At 33.4% G+C, this 22846-nt stretch overlaps 1 long non-coding RNA gene across 1 annotated transcript; it reads left to right on the top strand.

The window, feature by feature from the left end:
* Positions 1 to 16004: 16004 nt before the first annotated feature.
* LOC145559711 (uncharacterized) lies at positions 16005 to 19795 on the top strand. The gene is made up of 4 exons (XR_014092890.1): positions 16005 to 16151; positions 16587 to 16681; positions 18737 to 18983; positions 19506 to 19795. It is a non-coding gene; the product is annotated as an uncharacterized LOC145559711 (long non-coding RNA).
* Positions 19796 to 22846: the final 3051 nt, after the last annotated feature.

Genomic DNA, 22846 nt, shown 5'->3' with positions numbered 1-22846 from the left:
TGCTCAGCACTTGCGTGCGTGTTAGTGCTCAAGGGTGCAAGCCTTGGGTAGTCAATGCAATTTTCTCTCGTTTTAATTTTGCTTTTTGGCCGTTTTGTTTATTTTAATTTATTTTAATTATTTTATTATTTTAATAAATTTTGGAGGCTAGGCCTCGATTTTGAGCGGCATTGGCAAAATTTATTTTAACAAATTTTAGGATTTACCTGCTTAATTAATTGGATTAATTAAGTTGGATATGGAATTTAGTGGGAGCTTCAAATGTTAATTGCTCTTATTTACATAACCGGTTAAAACAGCTTTGACTAGTTTTAATTAGGCATGTTAATTGGATTAACCACCTAGATTAGTTACTAGTTCACACGTGTTTTTGCATTGTTACTTGTTTATCGTTGTAGAATGCATGGGCCATTCACAAATAGTGAATGGATGAATGGAATATATTCTCTCATAGGTTTTATGAAATGGCAACTAGTAGGGCCCGATTAGGATAGAAATTACGGACTGCGATCTGTGATGTATTTTTGTAAATCTAAATACGGTCTGCGTACCGTTGAGTATTTTTGTACCTTAATATTTAGATTAGTCCTAATCGTAGATAGTAGTATTTGCATTTAATTATGGTCAAGTCTTGAAGATGGAGGTTCTTGGAAGATGTAGCCATGAAGTTGCAAATGAAGACCTTTCGAACATTTGAAGATCTCAAGGGGTCATGCTAGTTGCCAAATGCATCTCTATTTATGTTTTTCGATATATATATGTTTATGTATATGAATTATATGTTAGATGCATGTTTAGGATTTCGAATGTTGTGATGATTAATTAAGTTCACTTAAATCAACCAACATAGAAACCCTAGGTCCCTAAATATTGAGTAAAAACTTGTCATTCCAAAACAACACTTACCAGCCGAACGAGGGTAGTGGTGGCTACGCCAAAGCGAGGCATCACTATCTCTCCTAGGAGCGTAAGGCATACCGGGTATGCAAGTTGGCTTTGGTTGTACTCAACGATATGAGTGATGGAGTCCTAACATGTCGTGGCAAAGTTAATAAATTGTTGAGAGAGCATTAGATGCGACGATTTATTCAACCAAGAGTGGCTTTGAGACATTAGCAAAGTGTTGCTTACCTTAGGAGATAAAGTGTTAAGACAAGTCAAAGCATGCTTAACCACTCTTTGTTTCTTTGGATCTTGGAATTGACTTATTCTCGCCAAATGGGGACAATTTTAATGCATGGATAAAACATTTAATAAGATTGAAGATTTGCATGAATACCTTTTAATTTTCAAACTTATTATGTTATTTACTTGATAAATGGTTATACTTTGCACTTATATTTGTAGAATTCCATATCAAACTGTATTGTTTTCCATGATTGGTAAAGGAAATCTTTGAGAATGGTTCTCAAAGAAAAGTAAAGCATTTCTAAAATACAATTCTCATAAATGACTTTTATAACAAAGTCCGAAAGGATGGTTGGACATCATGTATTCAAAATACTAGGTAGTTTTGATAAAACATGAAGTATTGAGTTACAAACTCAAAATTGTCAATATTAACAACCAACATATCTTTTCGCTTAGTACATAGATGAGTAGGACTCATTGATGTAGTAATTCAAGCGTGAATTAAAGGAAAAGGTGGAACTTTATTTTACAGCGCATTAGATGCTTAATTATGCCTAACAAAGTATAAAAGTAGAAGACTCTTAAAGAAATGGTTCTTAAAAGATTATGAGATAAAGTATGATAAGAAATATAGGAAATGAGGAACGAAGAAAAGGAATAAGATTCCATTTCAACCCATTAGTTCATGTTATTGTAGTCAACTTAGCAATTCGTTATCTTCACAAGTATCGGATACTTCTTGAGTGTTCCACTTTTAAAGTGACCTCAAACTATTGAAGATAAGCTACGTTAATCGACTTACAAGCTATGAATGAAGCAAGTGGTGCTACATCAGTTGTAAGGATGTATGCTTTGTTTAAAGACCTTTAAGCTAAGGGTGGAACAAATAAATGGTTATTGTGTTCCATAATCAGCAATTGATCCGTTTACACACGGAAAGACTCACATTCAAAGCAATGAGCAATAGTTGCAAATTTACTTGAATGGCATGGTTATCTAAACCATGAGTCAAGAATGCTTTATTATAAACAAACATTATCTTAACATGATAAACTAGCAAAAGCTCAAATTCATGGGTATGATTTGCGTTCCGAACATCTTTAGCAATGTCACATCGATAAGAACAAACTCAAGGCTCTATTAGATAGGCTCTTGATAGTTGATCGATTCGGAATCATTCTAAGACAAGCAAGTCTTACTTGTTGAAACCGACAAAGTAAAGAGCTATTATTCTTGGTATAGACAATTGACTCCGAAAGCTAAAGAGGATTCATTTACTTCAACGTCTCATAAAGAATTTGAAAGAATATGGCTATATTCATCAAATGTGAACAAACTTGACCTTGAATAGTTCAAGAGTTCAGTGAAGTACAGAATCGACTTCGCAAGATATCAAAACGTCTAGATTAGATCGAGCGATGTTTGATTGAGCCAAGCGTGACCATCACAAAGTTATGAAATGAAATTTTCATAAATAACTCCACAAAGAACATAGTGTGTCTTCACGGAGACCTCGATGCCATTTAAAAATGACTCGAACAATGATGGATCACATCCCTTCCTATAAAGTTCTTAAGATTTGCACGAAGGACTAATGTCACACTAAACAAAATGTCAAAGCTAAGAAAGGACGCCATGTTCAGTTATGGATAGAATTATCTTCTAAATGTCTTTTCAAGTATATGTCTAAAACTCTTAGCCACAGTGGGAGTTCATTGGCTCAGTGGGAGCTAAGTGACTTAGTGGGAGCTCACCAGCTTAGCAAGAGCTAGGTGGTTGAGTGGGAGCTTAATGGCTCATTAAAGGCTAAGATAGCTCAAGTGGGAGCTAACTATTTGTTTCATCACAACAAACTTTTACCCAAAGACAATATACATGTCTCTTTGTAAGCATTTAAGTGAGACCATGGGCATTACCTCCACAACCTAATTGAGAACATAGTGTTTGTTTCTCTAAGTGGTGTCTTTCTGGAAAGTAACACGTTTCCAAAATGACAAGTGGGAGGAAAATGAACTCGATGACCATCGATATAAGCAACAAACTAGAGCTGAGAATCTTGGAAGACCTTAAAAGGGCTTCGTGAGAATACTTGATCAAGAATACTCAAAAGGACTTTACAAGTGCCTTAAAAGAGAATTCATTTCTCACAAAACTTTTGAAAAGTTGGAGTAAGATCAAAAATATCAAAGGGCTTTGGAAGCGCTTTGAAACTCACTGTTTGATGCAATAACCCCGTGTAGGTATAGAATTCACCAAAGGCTTGGGTTGAATCTTATAAATTTTCTATTAAGTTAGAAATAAAACTAAGACTTACAAGCATACTATTTACTATTAGATAGTAAAGGAATAATGTCTTGTAAGATAGATACGAAAAATCCAAATTCCGAATAATGGTTAGAGGCCATAAAAATCTGAGATAGACTCAATGTTTGATAATCATGTTTGAAACTTGATTAATTTGCATAAAGGGTAAAATACCCATCGATTGCAAATAAGTTTTCAAGGAGAAAACTAACAAATGTGGAAATGTATATGCATACATAGCTAGATTGGATGAAAAGGATACAATTAAATTCACGGAGTTGATTTTAATAAAAACCTATTCACCAATCGGAATGCTAAAGTCTTTTTCGTGATTGTTTTAGAAAAATTGCACACATGAAATATGGCAAAATAGATACCAAAACCGCCTTCCTAAAATAGGATTTTGGAAGTGACTATGAAAATAGTCTAAGGGTTTTGAAAATCTAAATAATGCTAGATTTAAAAGCAAGCTCTAGGAATCTGTTATGGGATTTAAGGAAGCATTGCATATAGGAATTGGAACGTGTTTTCTCATAAAGTTAATAAGAGGATTGGCTTATGGAGAAACATAGAAATTTTGATGAATAAGAAGTTTAGTGGGAGCAAAAGTAAAGGTCCAACGAGAAGTTTACGAACTCTATTGTGAAATAACTATCAAATGCTAAATGCTTAGATTTGAAATTATTTTTGACAATGGACCAAACAAAAGACGATACTTAACACGTATTGGGTATTAAGTTCTATTGTATAGACTTAATAAAATGTTTGAACGTGTAAAGGATTTTACCATGTTAAACATGAATTGAAGGGCTTTGAAAGACTTTCGACCCGTATGTATAAAACTAAGTAAATGTTTGAACTAAGTATAAGCTAGGCTAAATACTAAGTCAAACATGAAAGACTCTAATAGAGACTTTCAACCTAATCACACAGCAAACTGTTTAGCAAAGACTCGGTCAAACTAAAAGAGCTAAAATGACAAATTGATGGAATAAGATTGAGAATTACTCTGCAATTTAATCATCATGTACGCTATGATATGGAATCGTCGCAGGACATACATGTTTAGAGCATGTGAAGTATGTATGAAGCACCAATCAACCTAAATCTATGTATTAGATTATTAGATATGGCCAAGAACACCCAAAGTACTTGGATAAGTAACAAGATGAGTTCTTGACTTGTGGAAACAAATACAATTTGAGAATTGATGTTGTAAGCATAAGCCTTAACAAGGATTAGATCCTTAATAAGGAAGCCGTTTATAAGCACGAGCTAACAATAAGTCGTGGCTTGAGAATGGTAACATGGACGTGGATCCATGTGTAATGTGCAGGAATTTAAGGAAAATTTCCATGATCGCAAGTGATTAGGGTATCTCAAATCATTGTGAGCCGTTTGGAGTGAAACCCAAGCGAAGCATCATCAGGAAGTCTACTAAAATATATGTTAAGAATATTTTTTCCTTAATGGCGATAATAAAGAAGATGTTCTATGGAAAGTTCGTTGCTGAACGTTAATGATTGTAGGTTGTCAAGTTGAAGGTCTCAATCATGAAAATGAGTGGGGGCCATCACTTGGACAATAAATCCTGAATCACATATAATCCATGACACTCTCAAATTTTATCATCTTATTATGAAAGTGATCAGTAATGAAGATGCTAAGATTAGCAAAGTAAGTTATAACTAAACCTATGCAATAAGTGAACGACAACATTCAAAATTGCATGAAAGAAATCAAGCATATTAGATATGGGTGTGATTTCTATAGATGTTTTATAAAGAGTGATACTCTTAAAACATTCGAAAAAACCATTTATCATAAGATGAACCATTTAGGTTTTGGAATAATTTAAAATTTCATGCAATTTTTATCACTCCATTTGCTATTTAATTGTGGTTTAGAATTAAATAATGAGTCTATTCAATTATTGGAATATTCAAAATAGGGTATCAAGACCAGTCTTGGTAAGGAAACACCTATTAAGTGAACATTGAATATTATAATCGAAAATTATCCCTAATAGAGGTCATTTAAACGATAGACAATTAATGACCAATTGAGATTAGTGTGTAGTCTGATTTATAGCACTGTTTCTTGTGCTACGAGGACATGATTGTCATAAATCATTTGCACAGGTATTGGTTTATAACCATATTGGATCGACTTATGAGAATACTTTAAGAGATTAAAAATCGTCATAAGTATACTTCTCATTATGGCTATCGGAACCTATTTCCTCAACCATAAGTATTGTGAGTTCTCTTGTTTGAGTACTAGTCCGCTTTGATGTTGTCAAACGTCTGCCGTAATAGGGGATTATAACGGAAACACTCGGGCAGCTAGGTCCTCTTAGTAACAGGAACTACATTACAAGACTGGGAATGTGCCCCTACTAAAATAGGGAAGATGTCTTTGTTGTATACAAGGCGTCTCGTAGAGTGAGACTGTAAAAATGCATGGCCGTGCTCTGATGGATTTTATAAATCATCTGTTTATTGAAAGTCGGACTCGGAATCGAGAAACACTTCTGGACGTAATAAGGATGACGAAATAATCTTACCTTACAGTTCATGAAGAGACATTAAGCGACATAGGAAAAAGGTGGTACACTAAATGCGCACTTGTCCGGAAGGACAAGTGGGAGATTGAAAGGAAAGGTGTCCTTCAAACAAGTGTATTATTCTGATAGCGAGTTCAGAATTATTAGAAAGCTAATATATTCAGTAAGGTCAAGTGATCGGAATGCCTGGTGGAGGCCGCTTCCGATTAGTAATATTAATGTATAATTAATATTACAGCTTAATCTTGACTGAACCCTTCGGGTCAACCCTAGAAAATATACGAACCGACTCGAGGAATTAATTCGTCGCTTGAGTGTTAAATATTTAGACGTCGGAAATTCGAGCTTGGAGCGACGAAACCGAGCGTCGAAGAATCTCGAATGTCGAGTCAAAATTTAGGATTTGGCGAGACGGGAAAATGCGAGTAACAAGTAAAATCCTAGCCACGCAAAAGGCTAGGAAAGCGCGCCCAATAGGTGTGCCACGTGGCAGCACACATGGCAAAGCGTCATGTGGCAGCACACGTGGCAGCCACGTTTGCAGCCGCCAAGTGGCAGCATGCCATGTTGGCAGCGTGCAACGTAGGCAGCGTGCTACGTGGCAACGCGCTATGGTGGCGGCACGTGTGGCAAAAGGCCGTGGACCCGGGTGACGGGTCATGGACACGGGCCAAAATAAAATGGCCCAACCGAACCCAACTTGGGGCTCAAGGTTGGGTGACACATGGTTAGTTCACATTGCATGTGAAATGCCTTGGGGACCAAGTGGGAAAGTGGTCCTCACCTAACCATGTGACACTTGTTATTTGTTCCTTGGTTTATTTAAGTAAGGATTGAATTCATCAATCTTTCCATGTGGGATCTTTTTGTGAAAAAGTCCCACATTGAAAGATCAGTGGAATTCACAAGCTATCCTTCCTTATAAATAGCCAAAGCATGCTTGAGTGGGAGTTAGAAAGAGCATTGCATGCATTTTGGCAAAAACTCTTAAACTCCATTAACACTTGGGTTTTGGTCGGACCATGCTAACTCCAAGGTAGCGGACCTAAAAAGTCGGTGTTCATCCTTTGTGGGTGGATAACGTTGGAGGCTCGGTATTTTCGGAGCTAAAGATTTCAAGTAAGAGCCCATTGGGTTGGGCGAAGCACGCGTCAAAGGTAAATTCCGATTTTATCCTTTTATGTTTATTGGTTATTTTTTATGATTTTATTAATTGCGAGTGGTTCTTTGGGTTGGGGTCATTTCCGCGGTAAGTTGGACTTACCAAACCCCAACAGCAATGTCTTAGATTTTCCTATTTTTAGTTTTAAAAAGAGCAAAATAGTTATTTTAAAGGAAAGGATTCTAGGGTTTTACAAATTATTATTATTATTATTATTATTATTATTATTATTATTATTATTATTATTATTATTATTATTATAGGGAATTGTGGCATTAGGTATACATAGATAATGCCACAACAATAATGTTACCGTTACATCAGATATTGATCTAACGCAATGGATCATTGATGTCGTGGCATTAGGTGTCATATACCGTTGCCTTAGACCTACTGCAACGCCAGCAAATGCCATGGTACATGGCTGTTGCATTAGGCCTATTGCCACGGATTTTGATGCCCAATGCAACGGATCTGGGGGTTGTAATAGGTAAAAAATGTAGTAGTGACCCAAAACAAGTTTATACCAACACCCTTTTTCTTAATTGTTTGATTACATTCATTTTCTGTACACTTAAAATTTCGACCTAACCAAAAGTCCAAAGACATGTATCAACTCAGTTACAATGCGTAAATTACATAAATATAAAAATTGCAAAGTAACGGAAATACAATTTAGCAATGTCAATTTATTATTTAGAAAATATAGAAACATAATATACACGGCAATTAGGGATGTCAGTGGGGCGGGTCAAGTAGGAGACCCGCCCCATCCCCGCCCTAATGGGGCGGGGAAGGGTCTCGGTTTGGCGGGTGGTGGGGCGGGGATGGGGATTAAAACCATACCCGCCATGGGTGATGGGGCGGGGGTGGATTTTAAGTTGTACGACACTTATATTATAACACAAAAATGTGTATAGAATGTTTTATTTTATAATTCGTATTAATTATGTAAGATTGTGTATTTGAGATACGAATATTAGGTGGATCTTGGGTGGGGATTAGGCTGGTCTTTGGTGGGGATTAGGTGGGGATGGATATCCAAGTGAGGGTGGTGGCGGGGATGGTTTTGGAGTTGTACCCGGTGGGGCGGGGATGGGGATGAAAGTTGGACCCGCCGCGGGGATGGGGATGGGGATGAAAATATTAGGTGGGGATGGGGATGGGAAGGCCAACATCCGCCCCGCCCCGCCCCATTGACATCCCTAACGGCAATTAGACATGTATAATCGTTACAAGTCCAATTAGATTTTAATCACATCATCTACATAGCATTCGAATTACATTTTATCCTAATTATTAGTAATGTCCAAAGGAACGTATGGTTGTAGCAAATACTTAATATAGATATTTCGTATAGATAATGTCTAATCTGTAATTGGGTTGCTTACATAGTCACATATACACAAACAAGATTTAAATTGACATAATTGTTTTTTTTATCAAATAGCTTTCGCAAAAAAAAGTATCGTTTTCTTCTCATAATTTCTTATCGAACCCAAATTTTTGAAAAACTTAAAATTTAGATTTGATTACATAAAGACGACAATGTCGCATCAATTGATGGATTTTATACAATAAAAACAAATTATTCAATGATTAAAAACCAATCCCATTTGCGCTAAAACATTAAATTTGAAAAACTTTAAATATCGAATAAGTAGTTCGGATCTGGCTATATATTTGATGTCCATTGATGCGCAAGTACCTCTAAAGTAAAAAGGTCATTAGTTCCAGTTTAAATTTATTCGTAGATGAAGAATATTGAAGAAGTTTGAAGAACAATGAAAAACGATATTTTATTTGTATTTTGTAAATATTAATTTATTTTTGGATTTAGTTAAAATATAATTTTAGTAAAATAATTTCAAAATATAAAAAATAGAATTTCAAAAAAGGAAAATATAATTTTCAGAAAATAGAAAAGAAATAAAAAAAAAAAGAAAAATAAGAAAAACAAGTTTGACCAACTATTTAAGGAAAGAAAAAATTGGCCAATTATATATTTTATTATGAAATATTTGTGGATATCCATTATCCTCCTTTGTATCATTCCGGAACAATCTAGATCTAGGGTTTATATTCTTATCCAATCAAACCCTAATATATTGTATGTATATATACACCTTATCATGTGGAATAATATACACAGATTTATTCTCTTTCAATCTCTCATCTTTCCCCATATTTTACAACACGTTATCAGCACCAAAGCTCTAATCAATTTGTAAATTTTATTGTTGATTTCTTAGGTTAATGATTAATTCGTTATATACTGAATGTGCTATATTATACTCATTATTATCTTGTTGTGTCGCTCTTGGGAAGAAATTAGAAGGAGATTAATCTTGATCATGGGTTTTGAACTTTTAATAATGAAATCACACGTTTCAAGAATGTCATATCATTCCCAATCCTCATTAATTAATTTGGGAATAGTACAAGGAGTCTCACGGTATTAATAATTTGGTTACAAAGAACTACTCGTGTTATTTTTCTATTGCATTGGTTTGTTTATCTTGAATCATCTTTCTCATCTATCCATAATATAATAGATTAGCCTTAATCAAGGGCTATACTTTATTTTCTTTTCATTGACGTTTTCATGAGTTACAGAGATGACGTTGACAACATGAAGTTAACGATAAGGCTGGTTTTTATAGTGAGAAAGGTTTTAATATCAGGAAATTTCATTCTCAACTATCCTGTTATTGTTAATTTTAAACCTTTGCATAATATATTTATATTGTTTCCCAAATTTCCGTATTTTTATTATTCTTGGAGTTCAATGAGCAATTTGGGAATAGTTGAATTTGATGTAGAATAACTAATTAGTAGTTTTGTTTTGACTATGAGTTTTGTTTAGTTTGAATCTAAAAGGGTATTTAGAATTATTATTGGGGTTAATTTTATGAATGTATGGTTTTCATGAACTTGTTGTACATATATTTGCTAGATTTTGGTATTACTTTTCCTATCCGTAAATGAGTTTGGTTATTTTCATATGCTTGATAGCAACTATGAATGGTTTGATTTAGCAATTACTTACCCATATAATTTGTTTGTAAAATCCTATGTCTATTGCCTTGAATGTTTGTAAATTATACGAAGTAAGCCTAAGTCACTGTGAAACTACTTACAATTTATGTATTGAATTATGTTTTTATATTTCAAGTATGATATGAACCATGTGGTTTTCCACTAATGTGAACGTGTTAATGTTGGTTGCTTATGTGCTTGTTTCTATTTTCTAATTAAGCTTTATCAGGCAATATATTGATATAATTGATCCGACAGTATAGTTGATTCAATCGTTTCAGGTATGTTTTTATTAAAGCGTGAAGTAGTAGGTTCTCATATTGTTTTTACCTTCTCATTCAATTATAATATTATGTACCTATTATTATTATCCTTATAAGTTGATAAAGTTATGAAGCATAATATATACATTATATTGATTGATGTGTGATTAAATTAAATTATAGTATTATGTACCTACTTCAAGTTAGATTATTGGAATGAATGTAAAGTGAATATGATGTGCGGACCTGAAGTTTCTCAAGTTATAAAGAGTATTCACACACATAGACTTAAACTTTCTAGCTTGAACATATAAAGGGCTCAAAACCCTTAAGGATTATACACAGAAATGTGCATGATCTACGAAGCTAAAGCATGTTGCTTAGATATCCACAAAATACTAACGTGATTCTATAAACATAATGTCATGAAATAATATTATACAAAAGATATTGAATAATATTCAAGTTATTGAACTTTAATTAGGTAAGAATTTGAATGATTAAAAAGGTAACAAGCATGTTTGCATGAAATTATTCTTGATTATAAATTTCATAAGTATTTGAGAAAAGAATAGTGTTATGAGTTCAAGAAATTTATTAAACATGTTATTTTGAGCAAATTACTTGAAGAATGTATTATGCCCATAGTTTATAGAATTTTCAACATAAAGATTAATATAATTGGGCAAGAGGAACAAGTAAGAGTTTTATAAGAATATTTTTCTTTGCTTGATACATGACATTACCAAAAGAATTTATGGTTTAAGTGCAAGGGATTTCAAGGTTGTTGGATAACTTAATTTATTTCATATCCTTACATGCAAGGATTAGGGGGAGATATTATTCATTTTGTTATTATATGTAATCATTGCACATGAATTGTACGATATATTGATGGTCAGTAGTCCATACATTAGCATTAATATCAATGTCAATAATTTATTTAATAAAAGTGACCACATAATATTACATATTTACATATGACACCATCCTGAAGATGGATGTAAATAAATGAATGTCATTGATCATTACTAGTTGTAAATTCTCCAATTAAATTTATTGTCCCAGAAGGACAACATCGGTTACTAATGAAACCTAAAGCACGGCTGAAGCGCTGTAGTCCAATAGATTTAAAAATAAATGAATAAATAAATAAAAAGAACCTTCGGAAAAAGGAATGGAGCAACTATTGACAATGGCAAATTTGAGGAAATGATAAATCATATCCCATTACATTTCTAGAATAAAATCATTTTTAGTAAAATCAATATGCCTCGTGATTATATAAAAGACTTCAAAAGAGTATGAAATATCCGACAACATTAATCAACATGTATCAAGATTATAGTCAAAACTCCAACGGAGTATATATAAGTAATTATTGGATAAAATATTAGTTGATTGTCTTGCCAATTGTATAATGAAACACATGTTGGTGTTCTAATATCACATCACATTCATGGCCATGCATGAAGTATGTTTAATAAAGTGATCACTAGTGTTGAAAAACTGACCAGAGTTCAAATCTAGAGAAGTGATTGGATGTGATAATAAATTAGGTCATCCGGGTATAATATTATCCGTTATGGAAACCTGAAGTTTCATTTGATAGTGTGCTGATGCTCTCTTAATGTTAAATATATGAAATGAATTGAATGGCAATACATAACATTGAGATTGAGCTATATTTGGATTGTGATTCATAAAAATTTTGATTTCTTATATAAAAGAGTAATGGGTGACCAGAAGTTCACCAAAATAACTTATATATTATTGTCAACTATCAAGTGACTAGAAGCTAACCAAATACAATATTTAAGTCTTTAAAGATCTAGAAAATCACCAACTAGTAAAATTACAAGAAAGTGATTTATGCTTGTATAACAATTCTTTTGATTGGAGCTATAATATGTCAGCACATAAGAAAAGGGAAAAGAAGGAAATTCAACTGCACAATATATGTCTCCCCATTAATGTTGAACTATTGATCTCCTGAAGAGAACAAATTGTGAAAGATTTAATAATAAATTCATATGCGTTATGAAGAAATAATTTAAAATTGCTCTCTAGAAGAGATTAAAGCTTGTTTTAATATAATTATTTTGAGAGATAAATTTTGTTGATTATGATCCTCTTATGAAATGAATTTTATTGGAAATTTGTATACGAAGTTGGTGAAGAACTGTGATGCCCCTATATATGAGATATTTTACCAACTTAGGGGGAGAATTGGAGTAAGTTGGCAAAAATTTTAAAAAAAATGATGATCCCTATATAAATAATGGTAATTTGAAATGTTTTCTAGCCAAATTTCATCCATATGCTATCAAGATATGTTGCACATTTATGATTTTATTTGTATTCAGTTATGACTCATGTTGCATAGCGTTGAAGATACATTTTGGTCATATTAATTATGTCTATACATTGAGATAAAATCTTGCCAATTGTACTTGAATCACTACACCTGAAGTGTAGGTTGTATATGATCGGTTCCAAAATAAAGATATGTTTAATAGATATGAAATTTGGCAAGATAGTGCAGTTAACACTAATAGTGTAATAGTATATAAATACCATAGTGAATGAAATACCCTAAAAGTGGTATAGATTTCTGAATTATTATAATAGATGGCCTATGATGTAAGAAAGTTATGATGGTACCAATAAGAAATGTATTCAGATATCATAGTAAAATAGCATGCGAAATGTACGTCGAAGGAATTTTAAAATTCTAGTACACAATGGAACAGATGAATAATATGCATATGCATAATAGAGTGGACTAGTGAATAAGGGATCTGAAATATATGTCCATTTTGATGTCGACATAATGATAATAATCATAAGTTATCTTGGACCAAAAGTCTAATGAAATATGGATTTTTAAATCCACACTGTACAATATCTTGCATTATTTAGAGTCTTATGTATGTTCATATACATGTGTGAGTCATAGGTTAATGGATTATTCTTTGCGTAGATTGAAAGTTGTTAGATGCATTACTCATTGTATATTTTGTTTTCTACATCTCATATTGATGCATTAGTTCTATACATTAATTGTGGTATATGTGAATGTTTGTTCAAAATATATATAGTATGGCGTATTTGTAACTTTGAAGGAAATTACAAAGAAATATTTATATTCCAATGGGCTTATAGCTGTGATGAAATCATTGAATATGTCGATTTAATAACATGTTATGAATCATGTAAGAAAAATTCCTGATGAACTTATATACGACGTATTTAAATAACCAGTCCTACAACTTTTTTTAAATATTACAATTATCAAACTCTTGAAAATTTTATATGACTACATCATTGACATCTCAACCTGAAGTTTGAGTATATAAGAGTTAGTGAGATTTACTATTTGTATTCGTAGAAAAATTTATCGTGTAGTTAATTATGAAACTTCTAAAGAAACGGGATACTTATGCGTGAGACTGTTTCTTATGGTCCAGAAGAACCATGATTAATGTATATAATTTCATATGTTATATTATAATTCATATGAAATTGAAGAACGACATTAATAATGTCAAGTGTTGTCATCAAATGATTATTAATGAATGTTTGACCAAATAATAATTATCAATTTTTATTATTAACGACTTCCAGAAGAAGTCATAACCGCATAAGTTTAATTTTTAAATCAACTATTAAACAGAGATTTGAAATAATGATATTAGAGATAAACACATGTATGGTGAAATGAAGACACTTCACATGTTCACGTGAAGACTTGAAGAATTGAAGATGCAACTTCAGTTTAGGAGAGTCGAAGATCAACAAATGATACTTTACTTACTACATATGAGAAGATATCCAAACATATTGGATTCATCGTTGTGGCACTAGAAGATCTCAAGTTATGTATTCATCAGGGGGAGAAAATACGCATTGCACTATTTTTCACTTGACCATGGTTTTGTCCCAAATTGGGTTTTCTAGGTACGGTTTTTAATGAGGCAGCTTCTCGAGCATATTACGAAGAATGATATCCTCTTTTTCCTTCACTATGTTTTTATCCCACAGGGTTTTTCGTAGTAAGGTTTTAATGAGGCACAGTTTTCGATAGTGGACATCCAAGGGGGAGTATTATGAAATATTTGTGGATATACATCCTCCTTTGTATCATTCCGGAACAATCTAGATCTAGGGTATATATTCTTATCCAATCAAACCCTAATATATTGTATGTATTTATACACCTTATCATATGGTAAAATATACCAAGATTTATTCTCTTTCAATCTCTCATCTTTCCCCTTATTTTACAACAATTTTATTATAGTGGTGGTCAAAATGAGGAATGACCATAGTACAATCCCCTTCTTAATTAGTATAATTTCCTATAGCATGTCTTAATTTGGATTGTTATATATTGTGAAATGTTTGGGTTGTTATATTTTGATATTTGTGGGTTTATTAGATTCAAAATATATGAGTTATTGAAGTTTATGATAATGCGTTTGATTATTAAAAAATATATGTCATCAAAAGGTCGGGTATTATTTAAAAAAAACGAGTATTGGATATCCGAATTACCCGATTCGAAATTTTCAGATATCCGAATTGATGGGAATGGTGTCCTTCGAACAAGTGTATTATTTCGATAGAGGGTTCGGAATTATTAGAAAGCTAATTATTCAGTGAGGTCAAGTGATTGGAATTCCTAGTTAGAGGCCGCTACCGATCAGTAAATTAATCCATAATTAATATTGCAGCTTAATCTTGACTAAACCTTTCGGGTCACACCCAAGCAACTTATGATCCAATACGACGAATTAATCCGGAAGGAATTCATGAGTCACTCGAGTATTATGAACAAAGACTTTGGATTTCGAGCTTATAGCGTCTGAACCGAATCTTAAAAGTCGAGCCAAAATTTAGAAATTGGCGAGACGGGAAAATGCTTTAAGTAAGAAGTAAAAACCCTAGCCACGCGAAAAGACAGGGAGGCGCGCCAAATAGAAGCGCGCCACGTGGCAGCGCACATGGCAGCACGCATAGAAGCACGTCATGTGGCAGCGCACATTCCAGCACGCCATGTGGCAGTGGACATGGCAGCACGCCATGTGGCAGCGCACGTGCCAAGTTGCATTATCCCACGTGGGCAGCGCACCACAGTGGCATCATGCCACATGGCTACGCTCCATGTTAGCAGTGTCATGTGGCAACGGGGTGCGGACCTGGGGTGACGGGTCATGGACGCGAGCCGAAGGGTGGCGGCCCAACCACAAGTGGAAAAGTTCCTATTTGTAACGGACAAAGATATGCCAGTTACGATAAACCCATTCGTAACAGACAAAATAGAAGCCCGTTACGTTAAAACAGCGTAAAGGCCTAGAAGGTATGTATTCGTAACGGAAAAATTGGTGCTCGTTACAAATATTATATTATTCGTAACGGACAGTGTTTTGCCCGATACTTAAATTACAATATTCGTAACAGGCCAACTTGCCCGATACAATTACAGTATAGATGATTAAAAAAAAAACCCTAGCCCCTTACTCCCTTAGCCGTCTAACTTTAATTTTCTCCCTCCTCTCTCTTTCTCTCTCCTCAATCGATTCTTTCTCCCTCTTCTCATTCTTGCAATGGAAACTGAGCTATTTTGGGTCGAAACATGCTAGATCGTTGTCTAGGAAGAGATGCTGCTCCTCAAACTCCCAAGGTATACGATATTTTCTTCTGATTTTAAGTTTTTTAATTTTTAGTGTTTTTTTCGCTTGATCTGGAGCATATATTTTGTTGTTTTTTCTAATTTCCCCCAATTTGATTTCTCAATTAGGTTTCCCTCATTTTCTAGCTAAATCGCGTCGTCGTTAGCCTTTGAATTTTAATTTGTTTCAATATTCTGGGTTACTAATTTTTCCCCAATTGCAGTTTTTCATCGGGGTAAAACCCTAATTTTTATTATTAGAATTTTGTTGTTGATTTCGAGTTTGATTGTTCGTATTGGTTCTTTGATGTTCATGTTTGTGCTCCTCAATTATCAGTTCTATTTTAACTAATCGATTATTTGATTTTTTTTTTCTGCGATATTTGAGTGATTTTTTTTTTTTTTTTTTTTTTTTTGGTTTTGTTGATGAAATGGTTGTTTTTGTAGTGATAAATCTGCATCTAGACATTTGGTGACAGTTGGTGAGACGGTTGAGGTGAATTCTGCTGAAATTAGTGGCGCTACCGCTTTCGAAGTTTCTGGTAATCTTTCTTAAAGTATTGAACATTTAATAGTTTGTGGAATTGTTGATGAAATTTGATTTAGTTATTGATTTTCAGGAAAATTTGATTTAGTTATTGATCTTCTGAAAAATGTGATTGGTTTGAGCAATGTTCTTGTTGATTGGAGATTAATATGTTATGATTAATTGATAATCATGATTTCTTGATATTTGTTATGTCTTTGAAAATTTTCAGGTCTATATGATCATTTTATCTCTGGTATAATTGAATGAGATAACATGTTGATTATTGGTATAAATGATAGGAAAAGAAGTGTAGCATTCATATTTAGACAACGAACAAATGATAGGAAAAGAAGTGTAGCATTCATCCAATAAATTATGCGTCAGGAGTTGTTGCTTAAATCCCCCGATTCAATCTATAATATATGGAATTATGGGACAATCAATCACTCATTACCTCACTATTATTGTTTAACAATTTCGTGGAAATAACTTACAATTTACAATTATTTAATATGTATAAGTTTATTCTCACGGTTCATGTATTGATGTTTATTTTGTTGAGTAATTGACTTGGTAGTTGACCTCGTAATTGTATTTTTGTGCTCTTTCACTGCTATTGTCTCTATATAAAGAGACATATTGGGTAGATGAACTTACATTATCAACGTAATTAATAATTTTAAATTAAAACTTCATTTCTAGAAGAATTGATTTAAACAAATATATATATTTCATTACATTCTTTTCGATATTTTCTGATGAATATCCCAAATAATCCTCCTATTGCTGTTGCTGCTACTCTGTTCATTGTGGCATTTTTATCTCGTTGCCTGCACTTTACAGGTTTCTCTTGCTCTATCATGACTTCTTCGCTTCGAATTCAGGCAGTACTGTAATATTTAAACCATCTTCAACTTGTTAAGGCCCTGGACACATAAGATCACTGCTTCTAACTTGTTGAGGCCCTGGTAACATAAGTTCATTGCTGTGTAGATTGTGAAAGGATTAAAGTGGCTTATCTTAGTTGTTAATACAATAACTCATGGTCTTTGTATACATTATGGATTGATAATGGCCATGTTTGGTAAATGGCTTTTAGGTGGATTTTTGGTTAGCTTTTGGCTTTTGGCTTTTTTATGAGGTCAAACAGCCAAAAAATATGTTTGGTAATTGGCTTTTTAGCCAGTGAAAAAGCTAGTTTTTAAGCCAAAATGAAAAAGCTGCTTTGAGTAGCTTTTTTGTTGGCTTTTGGCTTGTTGGCCCACAAATTATCTGATAAACAGCCAATTGCCAACAATTAATTTACCAAACACTTTTATAAACAACCAGCTTTAACAGCCAATTTCAAAAGCCATTATAAACAGCCAAACATACCAGCTAGTCAAACAAGCCAAGTGAACCAGCCAACAGTCAACCGCCAACCGCCACTTGCCAAACAAGGCCAATATGTAAACTCATTGATCTGAAGCAGATCCTCCCTTGTTTACTAGTTAAAATTTATAGTTCTTATATAAAATATGCAAAGTATACTACAAGAACTGGTGGTCTTCACATAAATAGTAATACAAAACAGTATTCTTCATAATTTGTTGTAGAAAACTTCAGTCTTCCGCTTAGTTTATTTATATACATACTTCGGTCCATCCTTACCATCTAAGGGTAGGGTCGTAGTTCTATATTAGTGTATATAAGCCAATTTCAAATGTGAATAAGAGTTCTAATTGCAAGAATGATGTTTGCCTTGTTCTAATTGCAAGGCTAACCAGTTTTTGTCACTGCAGGAAATAAATCCATCAAAAGTAACAGAGTCTTAAGTTTTGACAAGAATGATAGAGTAGAAATGTGCACACTGCACCAACCTGAATCAAAGCTCTCAAAAAAATGTACTCGTTACTTGAAAAGTAATTATTAGCACTATAACTTTTCTCTGGTCAAATTACAAATTAAGCAGATCATAATGTTGCCAAGTTATTCTATAAATTTTCTGTAAATCCTATATATTGACTTGAATTTTGCACTCAGCTTTAGTAGCTTCCTTGGACCTCATTCATGACATTTCTTTATCCAGGGCTGAACAAAGTATGTATGCATTGTTGCGCACACGTGACATGTATATTTCAAGTTATAAGGAGTTTGGAATTCCAGTGAATTGGTTGATGGACTCAGGAATTGCTGATAATTTTCAAGTTTAATTTTGAACAAAGTACATGAAGCGTGTGGCAATAGAACTTGATACACCCAGTGGTCCTGAAAAAGAACCAAACAGAGAATTCATACTCTTACAAGGCATTCGATTTGCTTTCCGTGTACACTAGGTATGTTCATGATCTGCATTAAGTTACTGATGTGTGATCTTATAACTTTTAATATAGCTGCTGAGTATAATTGAGATAATTCTAACTGGGTAAAAACTAATGCCCTTTTTAGATAATTCTTAACATATGTATCAGCTTTTGGAATTGTTCAGTAGATATCTAGCCTTCAGTCAATTTATATGATTATTTAATTTGACAAGGAAAATCTACTTACTTATGACAGAAATAAATGCATCAATGAGCTATGAGTAGAAGTTTGGTTATACATTGTTTTTACTTAGTATTTTATTTTAAACTGATTTGATGGGTTATCCTCTCCTATCTTCATTTAGTTGACTTACAAGCGTTCGATTATATGTACTAGCAAATGTATTGTCAATTTTTTTCTCCTTTTATGTTTTGTAATTTCCTTATGCTGGGCATGTAATTTGTAAATGACATTTTCTCTTTTATTTGGTTACAATCTTTTTGGCTTCTTTAAATTTAAAAAAGTTGATATTATTTGTGTTTCATTGTGTACAGGATGAAGATATGGATGATTTTTATTCTTGGAATCATTTGAGGAAGATCCTATATGAAAGAAGATATGTGGTGTCCAAGAAAGATGATGTGATTTTTAATTTCAATTTATTTAAATTTTTATTTGGGAACAAAGATAAAATATTAAATAGGTATTGTGTACCATTTTTTACATTATTTATCCTCAAGAACATTTGTACATGTATATTGTTATATATGAAGTCTGTACTATACTTGTATAAATTATGAATTTTTCTCATTATTTAATAAAATAATTGTGCTAGTTATAGCTGTCCAGCATGTGCCAAGCATGTGTTGGTTTTTTTTAAAAAAAAATTGGGGAAGATACTATTTGTAACGGGCAGATAACATGACCATTACAAATAAACCGTTATTTGTAACGGGAAACACATGTGCCTGTTACAAATAACGGGATTATTTGTAACGGGTAGTTGAAATGCCCGTTACGAATAATATAGCCTATCCATAACGGCCGTATGCGTAACACCCTTTGCCCGATACATATAGGTTGTTTTTGCCCGTTATAGATAGCTATTTTCCCACTAGTGAACCCAACCATCTTAGGGCTCAAGGTTGGGTGGCACATGGTTAGCTAACAATGGATGTTAGTTGCCTTAGTGAGCAAGTGAGGAAGTGGTCCTCACCTAACTATGTGACACTGGTTACTTAGTGATTCCTTGGTTTATTTACTCCCTTCATTCCAAATTACTCGCAACAGTTTGACTTTTTGCACTATTCACACATCTCCCTTTCACCATCTTTTTTAACTAGTATATGAATGTCAATGTAATCATGTAAGATGTTGTTGAGTCTATTTTAATGTATAGTTTCTTAATATATATAAACTTTTTAAAACTTATATAAATATATAATAAAAGATATCAACGGTCAAACATGTGCATCGGCAAGCGTGTCCAGTCAAAATGTTGCAAGTAAATTGGGACAGAGGGAGTAACTAGGAATTGAATTCAACATTCTTTCGAAGTGAGATCTTTTTGAGAAAAAGTCTCACATTGAAAGATAAGAGGAATGTACAAGGAAGCACTTCGTATATCTTGAGATAAACCTGGCAATCCTGACCCGACCTGATTGACCCGACCCGAATGACCCGACTCGTAACCCGAAACCCTTGGCCTGAAAATACCCGAACCCAAACTAACCCGACTCGACCCGAACCCAACCCGAAATAGAGTTGACCCGAACATGACCCGATGACCCGATCCGAATGACCTGACCCGAAATCCAAACTTGACCCGACCCGAAAAGACCTGAAACCCGAAGTGACCTGACCCAATTTTTAACACTAATTGATTGACCCGTAGTGACCCGACCCGAATTGAACCGAATCCTAAGTGAATAAGGTGAAATAGTGAATTACATAGTTTAGGGCTTCTTTATTTCCTACATAATAGGCACTTTTTTTTTTTTTTTTTTTTTTCGGTAACTACAGGCGTCATTCGAAGTGCGCCTATGTAAAAGCATGTTGTGAATATGCTTGGCACTCATAGGAAGTGGAAATTGACATATACGATTAGAGACAACGATTAGGGACTAGGAAAGTAGGGAGCCGCCAACAAGTTTTTAAGGAACTTGTAAAGCGTTCACGGATCATAAAAGGCAACCACGATAAAGGGACAACGATAGGCAACAACGATTGACCCGTGAAGGTTACACCCCATTCATAATCCATGAGATTACTAACTCCATATGGTTCGGAACCACGAAAGGAGGATCGGGGATGATGGTACGAAGTGAGTCATGGAGTCACATTCGCCCGTATTGGCCTCTACTCGATTCTTATAGTGAAAAGTGATTCCTGCGATCTCAAAGGCATACAAACAAAATATTCAATTTGCTCCAAACTATTATTATGCTAAATTTGTTGAATATTAATGCAACACATAATTCTAAAATATTGTGATCACTTCAATTAACAACAAGATTAAAAAGATCCTAAACCGGTTGTCCAAATTATCTTATTAGGCGTGATTTTCAATTACATATTCCCTTTAACATGCAATACGGTGATCAATAAATAATAATAATAGAATTAACATTAATATTGGAAGCAATTTAACAAAAATAGCGTTAGTTAAATCAAATATAAAATAACCTAATCATGATACTAGCAATATTAAAATAAAATAAGAGTAATTAAATTAATTAATTACTCACATTCCGCGCGTTCCTTAAAATTGCTACATCATGAATAAACTGTTAGTAACTTCAATAAAAATATAAATTAAATGAAAATTAAATTAAATAAAAAGTAGAGTTGATTTGGTCCAAACCCTCAGTTAATTATACCTTTCACGCCTTGGTTTAAGTATAGAACTTTGGGTATTATATGGACTCCTTGGGGTGCTTTAAGGAAGGAATAGTAAAAGAATGAGGAGACTAATATTTAGGCTAAAGAGGGAGAAAAGAATTATTTTGTGATCAAGCTTGTTGATGATTGGAAAAAAAGGGAAATATGACCTCTATTTATAGAGAAAAAAGAGGGTCGAAGAATCAAGAAAAGATAAGAATTCGAATCGGATAAAACTCTTGCGATAGACAACAGTTTTTGCGGTTTTTGTTTTTATCATATCTTTTGATCCAGAAATCGGAATAAGATGAATAAGATATCGTTGGAAAGATCTTGAAGTCTACTTTATAACCCAATTAGAATCAGATTAAAATATTTTGTATAATAAATGATATAGCCGAAATAGTGAGACGGTGTCAGTTTTGGATATAGTTTGACATTTTATTCATATCTTTTGCGTTATAGCTCGGAATTGATATTATAATATATCATTGGAAAAATAATTTCAAGGGCTATCCAAACATATAAAATTTGGATAAAAAATATGAGGCACGAAAATCATATCTGACTATCTTTGAACGTCTTTTAATTCGGATAGAAATAGGATTTTCAAAGAGAAAAGTTTTGTTCAATTCCAAACTCTTTAATCTTATCTTTTCAAAAAGGCTAATTACGATCTTCTAGAAACTTATAGAAGTTTCTAATTAATCCTAATAGTTTTAGGAATTGGATTAAATCATTTGGGCCCTCCACATGATCATTGGGTCGTAGGTAAGGTGGGTCTAGGTTCGGTTTGGGCTCAGTTTAATATTTTGGCCATAACTTATTTGTTATAACTCGGATTTGGGCTTATAATATATCGTTAGAAATCTCTTTTAAAGCCCCATACAAATATTCAATCATTGGACCCATATTATGGACCAAAATAAATTGGATTAAATGTTTTTATAAAAAGGACACGAAATGAATGATTTTAGGTTTAAAGGCACGAAAAGAGGAAAACAAATTATGGTTT

The sequence above is a fragment of the Chenopodium album genome, chromosome 9 (assembly GCF_948465745.1).
Source record: "Chenopodium album chromosome 9, dcCheAlbu1.1, whole genome shotgun sequence".
NCBI lineage: Eukaryota > Viridiplantae > Streptophyta > Magnoliopsida > Caryophyllales > Amaranthaceae > Chenopodium > Chenopodium album.
This window is presented reverse-complemented; position numbering and strand designations above follow the sequence as displayed.